Genomic DNA, 12,723 nt, shown 5'->3' on the forward strand with positions numbered 1-12,723 from the left:
CATTGGCTGCGGGTCGTCTGTCTGTAGGAGCGGGCCTTTTGGAGGAGACCGGAAGTGGAGCGAATGAGAGGTAGTGTCCGGAAGTGGGGGCTGCGTATTTTAGTAATAGTAATCTGTCGTCCTGTCCTTTTTTTGTTTCGCTTTCTTTTTTATTTTTAGTTGTCTGTTATTTCCCTGTAGAACTCGGTGTTTGGATTTTTCCCAGCTCGGATCCCTCTCACTGTATGCTCCTGAGACTTCGGTTTACAGACTCTTGGGGGACGCCTGTGTTCCCTTAACTTGGGCGCAGGGCGTGCATCTGCCACGCCCTCTTTTCAGTTTCTTCCTTTGCACCTCAGGGATTCTTTAGAATTAAGAGCGCCTTGGAAAAGCCTTGTATTGGTTGTGGGATTAGGAAAACACTTGAATCTGGAGTATTGTGTTAAGTAGGATGTTGGACGCTTTTCTAACGCTGGCCGCGTCTCTCTCTCTCTCTCCCTCTCCCAATTCCCAGCTGTTTGTAAATTGTCCATGGGTTTCAGTCATCTGGGACTGAAGTGTACTAGTCCCTTTGGGTCAGGAAAGAAGTTTCTGTAGTAACAAATGGAAAGGAACTGCCCTTTCCTGAGTTCAGTAGTTCTTTGGTACTCTCTTTTAATCAGTAGTATTATTTAGCTTCTTCAGTTTTTTTTTTTTTTTTTTTTTTAATTTTTAGTAATGTTTATTTTTTGAGAGAGAGAGAGCATGAGCAGGGGAGAGGCAGAGAGAGAGAGAGAGAGAGAGAGAGAGAGAGAGAGAGAGGGGGAGAGAGAGAGAGAGAGAGGGAGAGAATCCTAAACTGGCTCCAGGCTCTGAGCTGCCAGCACAGAGCCTGAAGCGGGGCTCAAACGCTTGAACCCAGAACCGAAATTGGACGCTTAACCTGCTGAGCCACTCAGGCGCCCCTAGCTTCTTCTAGTTTTGATAATCCCATTTGATGAGGCTTTATTATCCCTCCGTTTTTGTCTTTGCATAGTCTAGATAAAGAAACAGGTGTTTTGAAGTGTTCAGGTTGCATAGTTCTTGGAGACTCAGTAAAGGTTTTTGAATTAAATTGGTATTGCTTTTTACCACTAGGCTGCCCCCCCCCCCCCAACTCCTTTTTATTTTGTATCTAGTATTGACGTTAATGATTTCCTTTTGTATGATTTCCTTTTAAAATACACTGGTAGTTGCGTATGTTAAAAACCGTGGTTTTACTTAACTGCTTGTTTTCTCTAACCCTCAATAGCCTTCCTAATTTAAGATTAAGGTTCTTTGTGTTCTACTGTTTATTTTTGTCTTCCCCCCCTCCCCCCCCGTCTTTTTTATATTCTTTCCCCATGGCCCTTACTTTAAGACCCATGTTTGACTTGCATGTTATTTCTTTTACTTTACTTTAAGAAATGCTTCTCTTAACCTTTCTCCACTTCTAACCCTATTTATTTATCTTCTGAACAAAAATCCTCCAAAGACTTCTTTATGTTCTAAATCCGAAGTCCTCTTTTTAAAAGTGTAGCTTTTACTCCCATTCTTCCCCCAAATGCTTTTGTTATTGTCACCAGTGATCTCCAGGTGTTGACCATTCCCAGTCTTTATTGTATTAGACCTATCAGCAACCTTTAACACAATTAATCACTTCCTTCTCCATGATACATATTTTTTTTCACTTGATTTCCAGGACATCCCACTCTTTTGGTTTTCTTTCTACCTTATTGGTTGTTCTTTCTGTCTTCCTTCTACTCTTCCTGATCTCATATTGTTGAAGTGTTCTAAGGCTCAGTCTTTGGTTCTGTTCTTTTCCTCTTCCTACATTTTTTTTTTTTTTGATGATATCATCAAGTCTTAATGACTTCAAATACCATCTGTATACTGAAGACTCCCAAATTCATATTCCTAGTCCCCCCCTCTTTCTGAGCTCCAGACTCAAGTATCCTGTTGTCTACAACAGGATTCTTTAAAGGTATTGCAAACTTACATGTTACAAACTGAACTCCTTTTCCTCCAAAACCTGTTCCAATCTTTCTCACCTCAGTTGATGGCAACTCTGTTCAGCCAGTTGCTCAAAGTTAAGTATTTGGAGTCGTTCTTGACCCTGCTTTGTCTTCTAGTCCATCAAATCCATCAGTGAGTCTTTTGTTGACTCTCTCCATAAAATATATCTAGAATTTAACCATTTCCTACTATTTCTGCTGTTAGCACATTGATCATCTCTTCCTTGGATGTCTGTTATTAGTCATTATGATTTGTTGCTTGGATTAACAGTAATAGTTCTAGCTGGTCTCTCTGCTTTCTTCATTCCTTGCTTCTTTGCAATCTATTTGCACGCAATAGCCAGAATGATACTTTTAAAATATAGGTGAGAAATTGTATTAAAATGTAAGATTCTAAATGCAATGTGTTATTTTAGATTGGATCCTGGAACAGGTAAAAGATATTAGAGGAAAAAAATGGTAAAATCCAAATAGTCTAGAGTTCAGTTCGTAGTGATGCACCAATGTTGGTTTCTTTGTTTTAATGAATGCACCATGGTAATATAAGATGTTAATATTAGAGGAAACTGGGGCAGGTGTATATGGGAATTCTGTGTTATTTTGCAACTTTTCTGTAAATTCAGTATTACTCCCAAATAGAAAGTTTATTAGAAGGAATGTGAAATTACTTCTTTGCTTGAAAACGTTTTATGACTTCTCATTTGATTCACAGTAAAAGCTAACATCCTGACATTGGCCTACAAAACTCTACATGATCTGGTTTCCCATTACCCTTGGTATTCTCTCCTCGCCTCATTCTGTCTCAGCCATATTGGCTGCCTTGTTTCTTCAGTATACCAAGCCCACGGCTACCTTAGGGCCTTTCCACCAACTGCTTCATCTGCTTGGAATGCTTTTTCCCAAACATCCAAACAACTAAATCTTTCATCTCCTTTATGTATGCGCTCAAATATCACCTTTTCAAGAAAGCCTACCTCAACTTCCTTTAAAAAATTGCAACTTTGCCTCTTTAAAATTAAAAAAAAAAAAGAGAAAGAAAAAATTTTTTAAAAAGCGGGGTCTCCTGGGTGGCTCATTTGGTTGAACATCTTACTCTTGATTTCGGATCAGGTCATAACCCCAGGTCTTGGGGTTGAGCTCCATGTTGGGCTCTGTGCTGAGCGTGTAGTCAGTTTAGGATTCTCTTTCTCTCCTTCTGCTCCTGTACCCCTCTCTCCTGCTTATGCTCGCATTCTCTCTCTCAGATTAAAAAAAAAAAAATAATAATGAAAATAAAACCTTTAAAATTGAGGCTTTGTAACTATCCCCCTTTCCCCTACTGGCCTCTATACTCCCAGTTTTCTCTTGTTTTATCCTCTCCTTTTGCTATAGCTTATCACCATGCTATATATTTTACGTGTTTTTTATTGTTTTTAATCGTTTGTCTCCTATTAAACCGTAAGTTTTAAAAAGGCAAGAATTGTTATCTGTTTTGCTTCCTTATGCCAAATTCTAAAACACTGTCTGATGCATACAAATGTGCATGTTTTGGTTAAATGAATGGACTTGACTGGTTATTTGAATTTAGTCATCCTTGATTTGTAGTCATGAAACACTGAATTGTTGATCATTTTCATATATCATGTTGTTTCTTGCCTCCAAGCCTTTGCTCAAGCAAGTTCTTGTGCTTGGAATGCCTTTTCTTATCCTTTTTTCCTTTTTCAGTTTTTAAGATTCATATCAGGTGTAATTCAAGGAAGCCTTCCTTGAAATGTCAGGCTGGCTTACATGTACTCTTGAGAGGAGGTACCACCCTGTCTCTGCACTTTACAAACTTGTAAAATAATTCCTTTTGGGTTTCTTTATTTCACTAGAGAGTTGGGAATGTGTCTTACTCATTTTGGGAATATCTAAGCTTGGTACATAGGGAGCATTCAGTGAATGTTTTAATGTAATAATGACGTGACCAAAGTCACTGAGCTTTGGAGCAGTAGAATTGTGATTTCAATCCGAATCTTCTGAGCATAAAATTTAACTCTATTTGCTAAACTGTGTTTTCTAGGAAAAGGTGGCTGACCTTAAAATAATAGAAAAATAGTTCTTTTTATACAGGTAGGAGGTAGTTAATGCGTTTTATAGTCCTGAGCAATTTGCTTCTTGTCATTTGTGAAGCGGCCAGTGCTGATGAGAACATGAGTTGTGCTTTTTTTTCTAAGACACTGGCTGAAATAGATGAACAGAGGGTTATTATAGTCAGCAATTTTTAATTTTGATGAAACTGGGCTCTTGTTGGGATAACACTGTTGAGATTTTTGTTGCCTCAAAGGGGAATGCTAGAATTCCAAACTGCTCATGAGGCATTCATGCTTTTGCTAGATGCCTGCACTGCCAATAGCTTTAAATTAAACTTTTGCTTGTGTGCCATTGGGAAATCCCAGGCTATTTTCAAGATATTGCAAAGATTTTCTTCCACTGATATGGAAATTGCTGTTAAGATTGAGTTAAAAATGATTAGTTTGTTAACATGATTTCTGATAGTTGGCCCCCATATTAGGTAAATTAATTTTGCATTTAAAATGGTATATAATCTTAGATAATGAGCTAGACTTCCAACTACCTTTTATGGTAAGCATTCTGAATTTAAACTCTCCTCTGAATATTTTTATCATTGTTGTAGTCTATAAGCCAATCTTTTTGTAATGTTGCCTAGCCTTTAGTACTAACAGAAGAGGAGATAATTTACCTCTATAAATTCTGAAAAGGCTTCAGCAGCTTTCAGCCCCATTAATGGGAATGAAAATAATGATTAGGCTTGGGATTGAGTAATCAAAAACAAATATTCCTTGGAAGGCATTCCTGATTTTGTGCCTTCTTTGAACTTTACTAACCCTGTAAGTGTCCAAAATGTTGAAATCAGCAAGGAATTCAATCTGGTCTTTATGTTAGAGGATACTATTAGCTTACTTATAATTTTATCCAAATAGTTAGTGAGAATGATATTGAATAACGCAAGACCTTGCTCAATTGGAACAGAAGCAAGCTGCTGCTTAGAAATTAAGATGCTCCCATTGTTGAGGAGACTCGTCAGAGTCCTGACAGTATAAATATTGACATGCTGAGATATGTCAATATTTACCATAGAGTTTGGAAGTTGCCAAGTTCCTGTTTAAGAAATGTGACCCTAGCATTGAACACAGTATATCAATAAATAAGGGACATGTCCAATGAACAGCTGCTGAGAGAAAGTAGGATAACATCTGTGTAAACTTTGGGGCACTTAAAGTTAAATTAAAAAAAAATATATTGACAATTCTTTGGTAATTTGTAGGTAGATATAAAATAGTAGGTATATAAATAGTAGGTATATAAAATAGTATACTGATATAATTTCATATTTGGGCTTAACTTATGTTTTTAAAAAATGACAGCATGGTTGCAATTTATAATTTTATAAATTAGTTGTGCAATGATACTCATCTATAAATTGAATCAAAATTTCTTGCCTTAATACTGTGTTTGGGAACCAACCTCATCATCTTGCACATTATTATAAAAATTGGCTCAAGTCAAGACTTAGCTATTACTTTTGGGAAGTTTATGCTCTGAGAATTTAGCAATAGAAAAAAACATAAGTTTGTGAAGTTTAAATGTGATGAGAAAATTTGTTCTGTTATTATTTGACAACTATGTCTCAGAAGAAAAATGAGAATAAAGAGCAACTAAAGTTGATATGTTTGGTTGAATGTCATAGTTCACTACTGTTCTCATAGGAATATCACTGTAATAGAACATTTGATGCAAAGTAAAGAGACATTTGAAGCTTTCCAAGTCATTGGAACCATACAAACAATCTTCCATCTGTTTTGCAGACGTCTAGAAAAAGGTTAAACTGAGCATTCTTTGAATGATAGTCCTAAAACAGTCCTAGAAGAGCGTTAACTATGGGTATCAAGACTGACCCTCTTGTTGCTTTTCTTATAACAGAGATTGATGGCTTTTATATAGTAATTGAATCATTTAACCACATCACACTGTTATGTTTATATTGTGAAGAATGGATGCAAAGTATAATTGAGGTTGTATATTCTGCCAGGAGTTACATTTATTTCTATAAAGATCTTATAAACATAAAAAAGCAAATTGTATTTAGAGGTCCATAAAAGTCTTTTAATCTATTCTTTTCAGTGTAGTAAAGATGGAAGAGAAAAAATTTTAAAATTTAAATTGTTTTGATCCCTCTTGCCGAGATCATTTGTCGATACTTTGAGGTAAGCTGTTGAGATTTAAGGAGAAAGCATTAGACTTATTAATTAGTGATCTTTAAAACTTGGAAAACGTATTTTTGCAGTGTCACCAAGACTTGAACCTTTGTTTTGAATATACCTCCCCCCCGCCGCCGAATCATTAGGATTATGACCATTATGCAAAGTTGGCTCCTTGACCAGTTGTCTTCTTGAACCATTTGTTACCAATTATTTATCATGTAGTGATAACAAAGTTGCCCAGTCTTTTCAAAATGTCATGCATTTTAGATGTGATGAGAGTGTAAGCGTATTAAGCTGAAAGTGTAAAACTTGCTGTTTGATGTTGAATATTGTAAGTTTAATGTTTCCCAAAGTTTGGTACTCCTGTCACTGATAGAATACACAGATTGCTGACTTACAGCTATTTTGCAGGTATGAGATAATTGAGGTATGAGATAATTGAAGTTTAGAGAATTAAATGATTTGCTGAAGTCTACACAACCAAGGCATGACAGTGAGGATTCATACTGAAGTCTGACTGATTCCAAAGCCTAAAACAACGTTCTTGGCCTCATACCTGAACCATCTATAGTTAGATCTAGATTTTGGTACCCCTGGAATCAGATCTGAGCTGCTCCCCACACCTCAGTTTCACTTTCTGTTCTGTTGGTTTTGTTGTCAGCGGCTTCAAGCTTGCAGTGTTAGAACATCAAGTCCAGTAGAGAAGAATGTATATCCAAAGTCCTGGAATTGAGCTTCACTGGTCTTTGTGGTCCTGACTTGAATCATGTGCTCATCTCTAAGTTAGTTAATGGTGCATGACATACCAGTATTTCTGGTGTAATGCTTATTACATAAAGACTGTTACTAAAGAGTCAACACTGAGTTCACTGCTTCTTAAATAGGGTCCTAAGTTTTGAAGTGTTAAATTACATATTTAAGTTGTATATTTAAGAATATCTTTCTAATAGATGATGTTTTCTCTTTTTACAAAAGTACTCTTTCACAACGTAATCAACATGATGGTCAAATAATACTTACTGAACCCTCTTCTTTTTAAACATTTTACTGTGAAAAAATTTAAAAATTTTGAGAGAATAATTTTGAGAGAGTAATAGATCCCTGTGTACCCATCACCTAGCACAACAATTATCAGCTTGTTCATCTTTTGCTCTTTTGTTTTTATCTTGAAAATAAATATGTAATTATTCATCCAATTAGGAATGGGTTGTTTATAATTTACTATCATTTGAACCATGTGAAGTCATTTTTGTGTGTGTGTGTGTGTGTGTGTGTGTGTGTGTGTGTGTGTGTGTAGGTTAAAAATTGTTAAATACTGGCAATTTCATATAGTTCCTGAATAGTTGTGTATGGCTGAATTAGGTAGTGTCACCAGTTGAGGATATGTTGTAGGGATCTTTTTGTCAGGTTTAAATCTGATTTGTACCCCAATCTTATTATTCATCGTCTGGTTGCCATTGGAAGTAGGCAGATAATGGGCACAGTTGTAAGTAAATTGTGGGTTTGTGAATGGGGGAAAAAGGACAGTGCAAGTCCTATTTCTTTTCCAGAACGTGTGTTTAGTTTGATTTCATTTCTGAGCAGCACATTTTTCAAGTAGGATAGACTGTATATATGCTTAACTGATGGTATTTCATAGGAACTCCCTCACTCTTCTGAAATTAAAATACAAGAGAGGTGTCAGAATTTCAAGGCTTAAGAAATCATAAGTACTAAGTTCTTAATGAAAAAATAACTGTTGTTTAGCTAATGCTGTATTTCAGGTATTATCTTATCTCTTCAGTTCTGTTAAGTGTCATTCTCACATGAAACTCTGCAATTAGGACTGAAGTGTTCTTGTGAAAGTTTAGAAAGTTTCCAAAATGATAAGTATACTCTCGTCCTTTCTGCCAAGTTTATTTGTAATTAAGAGTGTCCATTTGATGAAGATAAAGGAAGTTCTGGAACCGTGGGTCCAATTTTCAGGGCATTTCGGATCGAGGTGTTAGATTTTATGTGGGAAATTTATTCAGGCCTTTTATTGTTTTTAAATACTTAGTTCATTGGGTAAAGAAAAAAGGAGAGGAAGTGAACTTTAAATGAATCACTGAAACTAATGATTATTAATGGTGTTTGTAAAAGATAAGCAGAGGAAATGAGCAGTAATACGATATTTGGAATGGCAGCAGCTGGCATTCCACAGTTATAAGAGAGGTAATTGAGAATGGACTATGACCATGGCAAAGATGCCTTAATTTTTAGACTTATTTTATAGTTCTAATGCTTTATTTCTGAAGCATCAGTCTATTAATGTGTAACTTGAACTTAGCTGTATTTTACAAGTTTTTGAACAAGATTATGCCAACAGTCTTAGCTATATTTTACTCTTACCTTGGGGAACCGTCCATCCTAATTTGCCTGGGGTTAAGAGGGTTACTGTACCTGGACTTTCGGTGTTGAAACCAGGAAAATCTCAGACAAACCTGGACCGCTGGTCACTTTAGTTTCATTCCTAAATTACTAGAATGGGGATAATATTGACATGATTAGAAAAATATTGAATAATATGTTTTTTATCATTAAAGTTTAGGAAACTGGAATGTGAAAACATTGTTTCAAGAAACGATTTCTTCTATAGAAAGTTAGCTTAATATTTTTAATTGCCTTGGAAATTTAAAGGTAAATTGATTAAAAAAAACTGAATTTACCCTTTAGGTAGGTGCTGGCATGCTATTAATTAAAATTATAGGAAAAAAATAATGAAAATTCTAGGAATGAATTATTAATTAAAAAAAAGTCTTCAATTGGGAATTCTGTTAAGATTAGTATGGATAATCAATGCTTTAAAAAAAAAATACTAAACAAATGGGAAAATAGTCATCCTCTTTGCATTTAGTTTTCCTGAATTGTGTGACGTTTGTATTATTAAAAGTAAATAGCCCAGTGTTTGTGACATAAACCTTTCTTTCCTTTATATTGAGTAATATATTTGGTCCTGTCCTTGAATTTTTATAATATGATAGAACTTAAAAAAAAATTATTACCGTGCTTTTGGTTTACAATTTACATTTTTTTTTTCTTTTCCTCCTTAAGAAAAAAATAAGGTTAAACAAAATAACATGATCAGGAATCTAATTACAGACTCTTAGTGGCAATGTGCTGTGTGCTAATCTTTATTCTGAACTCACTTTAGGTATCAGCCTACTTTTCTCAACAAGGGGGCACTTAAGTTAATTGCTTCATTAGAAACATGCATTTAGTCTCTTCTGATCTGGCATAGCTGCAGAAGTTTGAACACCTGCAGCCCAAGCAGCTTGAAAAGAAGCTGTAATTTAACTATAAAGGAAAATAAAAGAAGCTCAAGTTCAAAATGGTGTTATCAATGATACAGTGTTGTCACTAACTTGAGCTGACCTAAGAGAGTTGGCTTCTGCACTGCTTCTTATCAGCATCCAAAAGGGCATACAAAATTCTTTGTAAACTAATTTAAAAAGCGTCTTGTTTATTCAGAGGCAACTGTGAATGGTATTTGTTCAGAGTGTAGATCACATCAACTGCATACCAGCCAACAACTTATTTCTCTCCTAAGAAGGAAGCCAAGTATCAGAGACACAAAGTACTAAAGATAAGCTTCTCAATTCTCAACTGTTCTGAGCTCTCAATAAAGCTACTGATGTACAAATTGGGGTGGGACCCAACTGTTTCCACCTGCAGGCATGTCTTAGATCCTTGGCTCTGGCTGGGAGAGGTGCTGATACCAGTGCGACCTTTAGTGCCCTTAGAAAACAAAACATAGGCTTTCTTATGGCCCTAATCAATCAGTCCCTCTGAAGAGGATTCCACCCCTTTCTTGAAGTATTCTTGGGGCAGAAAAACTATGGCTGAGTACTCCCATTTATAGGGCTGGCTAAAGCAAAGACATCATTGGTTTGCTCTTAGGAATCTTAAAAGACATGGCAAGTCATCCTTTCTTCTGCTTTGTGGTTGGTTCTTAGATATTTTGTATTTGATATTTAATGAGGGGGTGACCTCAGTAAGTAAAGAATGAATTTCTTTCAAAAGTGGTTCAAATAGTATATTATCAGGAAATTAAAACTCGGTTGATAGAAGACATATCTGAGGCTCCTGAGGCACTCACTACAAAGTATTTACAGGATACTGACTTGTGCTATTAATATGCAAGTGCTTAAACATGACTCACAGCATCCACAATTTCAAATCTGAGTATAATAAAATAATGGAATCTTTAAAATAATTTGATTTAGTTTTAGCTATAAAAACCTAGAGTTGACCAGACATTGGAAAATATTTGAAACATGAATAATTCAAAGATGTTAAAACAAATCTGATCCCTAAATGTCTTTTTAACATTATTGAGGTTAAAGCCCTGTATATCATTGTGAAAGTAGGATGAAGTATCTGAAATAATCAATTTTAGACTACTTTGTGTCAATAATTAATTTGTCTTTTGGCCCCCCTAGGGTAAAAATATCAGTGAAACCAGTTGCTTTTTATCAGCAGTTCTAAGTGCTGAGTTTTCTTTTTCACAAAGTTACATTAATTGCTAACAATGGCCATGTTCTTGAGGCTTATTTAAGATGAAATAATCAGTGTCAGTTTGTGTATCTGTGTGTTTGTATATAAATTCTAGAGGCAAAAAGTGGCCTTCGTAAGTAGTTTCTATTACCCTCCCCCAACCAAAGTTGTGGATTTGAGGCCTATGAGAATTATGTAAGGCTTTAAGCTATGTGTCTTTTTCAATGAATGGCATAGAAAAACAGCAATATGCATTTTCCAGTAATTTTCAAATTTAAGGATTACAGAGCATGTGGGTAATTAGCTGCATGGTAAGTGGTTTTGACTAATTGATTTAAAAGAAAATATTCCCAAATGAATAAAGCATTTCAGAAGTAAGCACATCTAGGCAAAAAACAAAACAAAACAAACAAAAAACCCCCAAAAAACAAAACAAAACAAAAAACTTCAGTGTAGGAAAATTTTTGACTAAATGAAATATTTAAAAAGAATTATATTTTTTCAGTGATTATGTTATAGTCAAGTCTACAGATTTGTATATTTTTAACACAAACATGCTTAATTGATGTGGCTTCAAGTATGGTTATTTTAAAACTTTGTCTCTTACTGGGAAGAAGAATAAACGTTCCTCTGAGTACACTTTAGGTAGCAGTTAGAATTATTGTTAATTTATTAATTTAGAGGTATCTTACATTCTTAATTTTAGATACTCTTTCTTTTATTCTGGAAATTGCCCTGCTTCCTTATGCTTTTTACTGTAAGACAGAATAGCTCTAGCATTCTATAATTAAGCATCTCCTCCACTCCCAGAAGATAGAGATTTGTAGTAAAATTGGTTTTGTGAAGAGCTGACAAAGTGAGTTGTTTTTATTTTCATGTTCAATTGTGTGAAGAGCTGACAAGGAGCGTTTCTTCATATTTCAGTTGTTGGTATTCTCATATGCAATTGTTAATTGAGAAAAATAATATGCTTTATGAGAATGTAATAGTTTTTTAATTAAAAAATTAAAAAAAAATTGTTAATGTTTATTTTTGAGAGGGAGAGACAGAGTACAAGCGGGGGAGGGGCAGAGAGAGAGACACACACACAGAATCCAAATCAGGCTCCAGGCTCTGAGCTGTCAGCAAAGAGCTCGATGTAGGGCTTGAACTCACAAACCATAAGATCATGACCTGAGCCGAACTCTGACGCTCAAACGACTGAGCCACCCAGGCGCCCCAAGAATATAGTAGTTTTAAATTGAGAAAGTGAATTAAAACTGCTTTAAGATTTTGCTCTTGTTAAAACTTACTAATCAGTTGTCAGTCAAGTGTCAGTTAACAATTTACTTTGGATTTTTACAGCATGTTATACATTTTGTTCATAAAAACGGAAGAAATTTTGTACCTTCTCCCTGAATAAAAGATTAAAGAATTCTTTTTAGCTTTTTTTTTTATTAACAAAATTTTTTTTTAATGTTTATTTATTTTTGACACAGAGAGACATAGAGCATGAGCAGGGGAGGGACAGAGAGAGAGGGAGACACAGAATCTGAAACAGCTCCAGGCTCTGAACTGTCAGCACAGAGCCTGACGCGGGGCTCGAGCTCACAGACTGCAAGGTCATGACCTGAGCTGTTGGATGCTCAACCGACTGAGCCACCCAGGCACCCCAAGAATTCTTTTTAGCTTTTTAAGGATCATCTAGCAAGAGATTCATGCTTTGTGATTAAAGAATAATTCTAGTTTTTCATCTTTGGCAATTTGTGTGCTTTGTTCCTGGTTTTGACTTTTTGTAATGTTTTTTTTTTTTCTTTTTGTAATGTTTTTTTCTTTGTATATTTGTAATTTTTAGGGTAGTTTTTGTTTTGGATGTTGGTTTCTACAGCTTAAGTATCTCTCTTTTTTTTATAAAATTTTTTCAACGTTTGTTTTTGAGAGAGTGAGAGACCAAGTGCGAGTGGGGGAGGGGAAGGGAGAGAGGGAGACACAGA

The 12,723-nt window shown here is 35.4% G+C and overlaps 1 protein-coding gene across 6 annotated transcripts in view; it reads left to right on the top strand.

The window, feature by feature from the left end:
- Window positions 1-12: 12 nt before the first annotated feature.
- The window catches only part of XRCC4 (X-ray repair cross complementing 4), a 293,362-nt gene continuing 280,651 nt past the window's right edge, over window positions 13-12,723 (top strand). For 5 of the 6 annotated variants that reach the window (XR_007154765.1, XM_047870967.1, XM_047870938.1 and 2 more), the window contains exon 1: window positions 13-70. The gene's annotated coding sequence lies outside the window, so the exon portion shown is untranslated. Of the gene's footprint in view, window positions 71-109; window positions 223-12,723 lie in introns of those variants that run through there. The other variant, XM_047870947.1, reaches the window with a different exon arrangement.

This window comes from Prionailurus viverrinus, chromosome A1, assembly GCF_022837055.1.
Source record: "Prionailurus viverrinus isolate Anna chromosome A1, UM_Priviv_1.0, whole genome shotgun sequence".
Taxonomy (NCBI): Eukaryota; Metazoa; Chordata; class Mammalia; order Carnivora; family Felidae; genus Prionailurus; species Prionailurus viverrinus.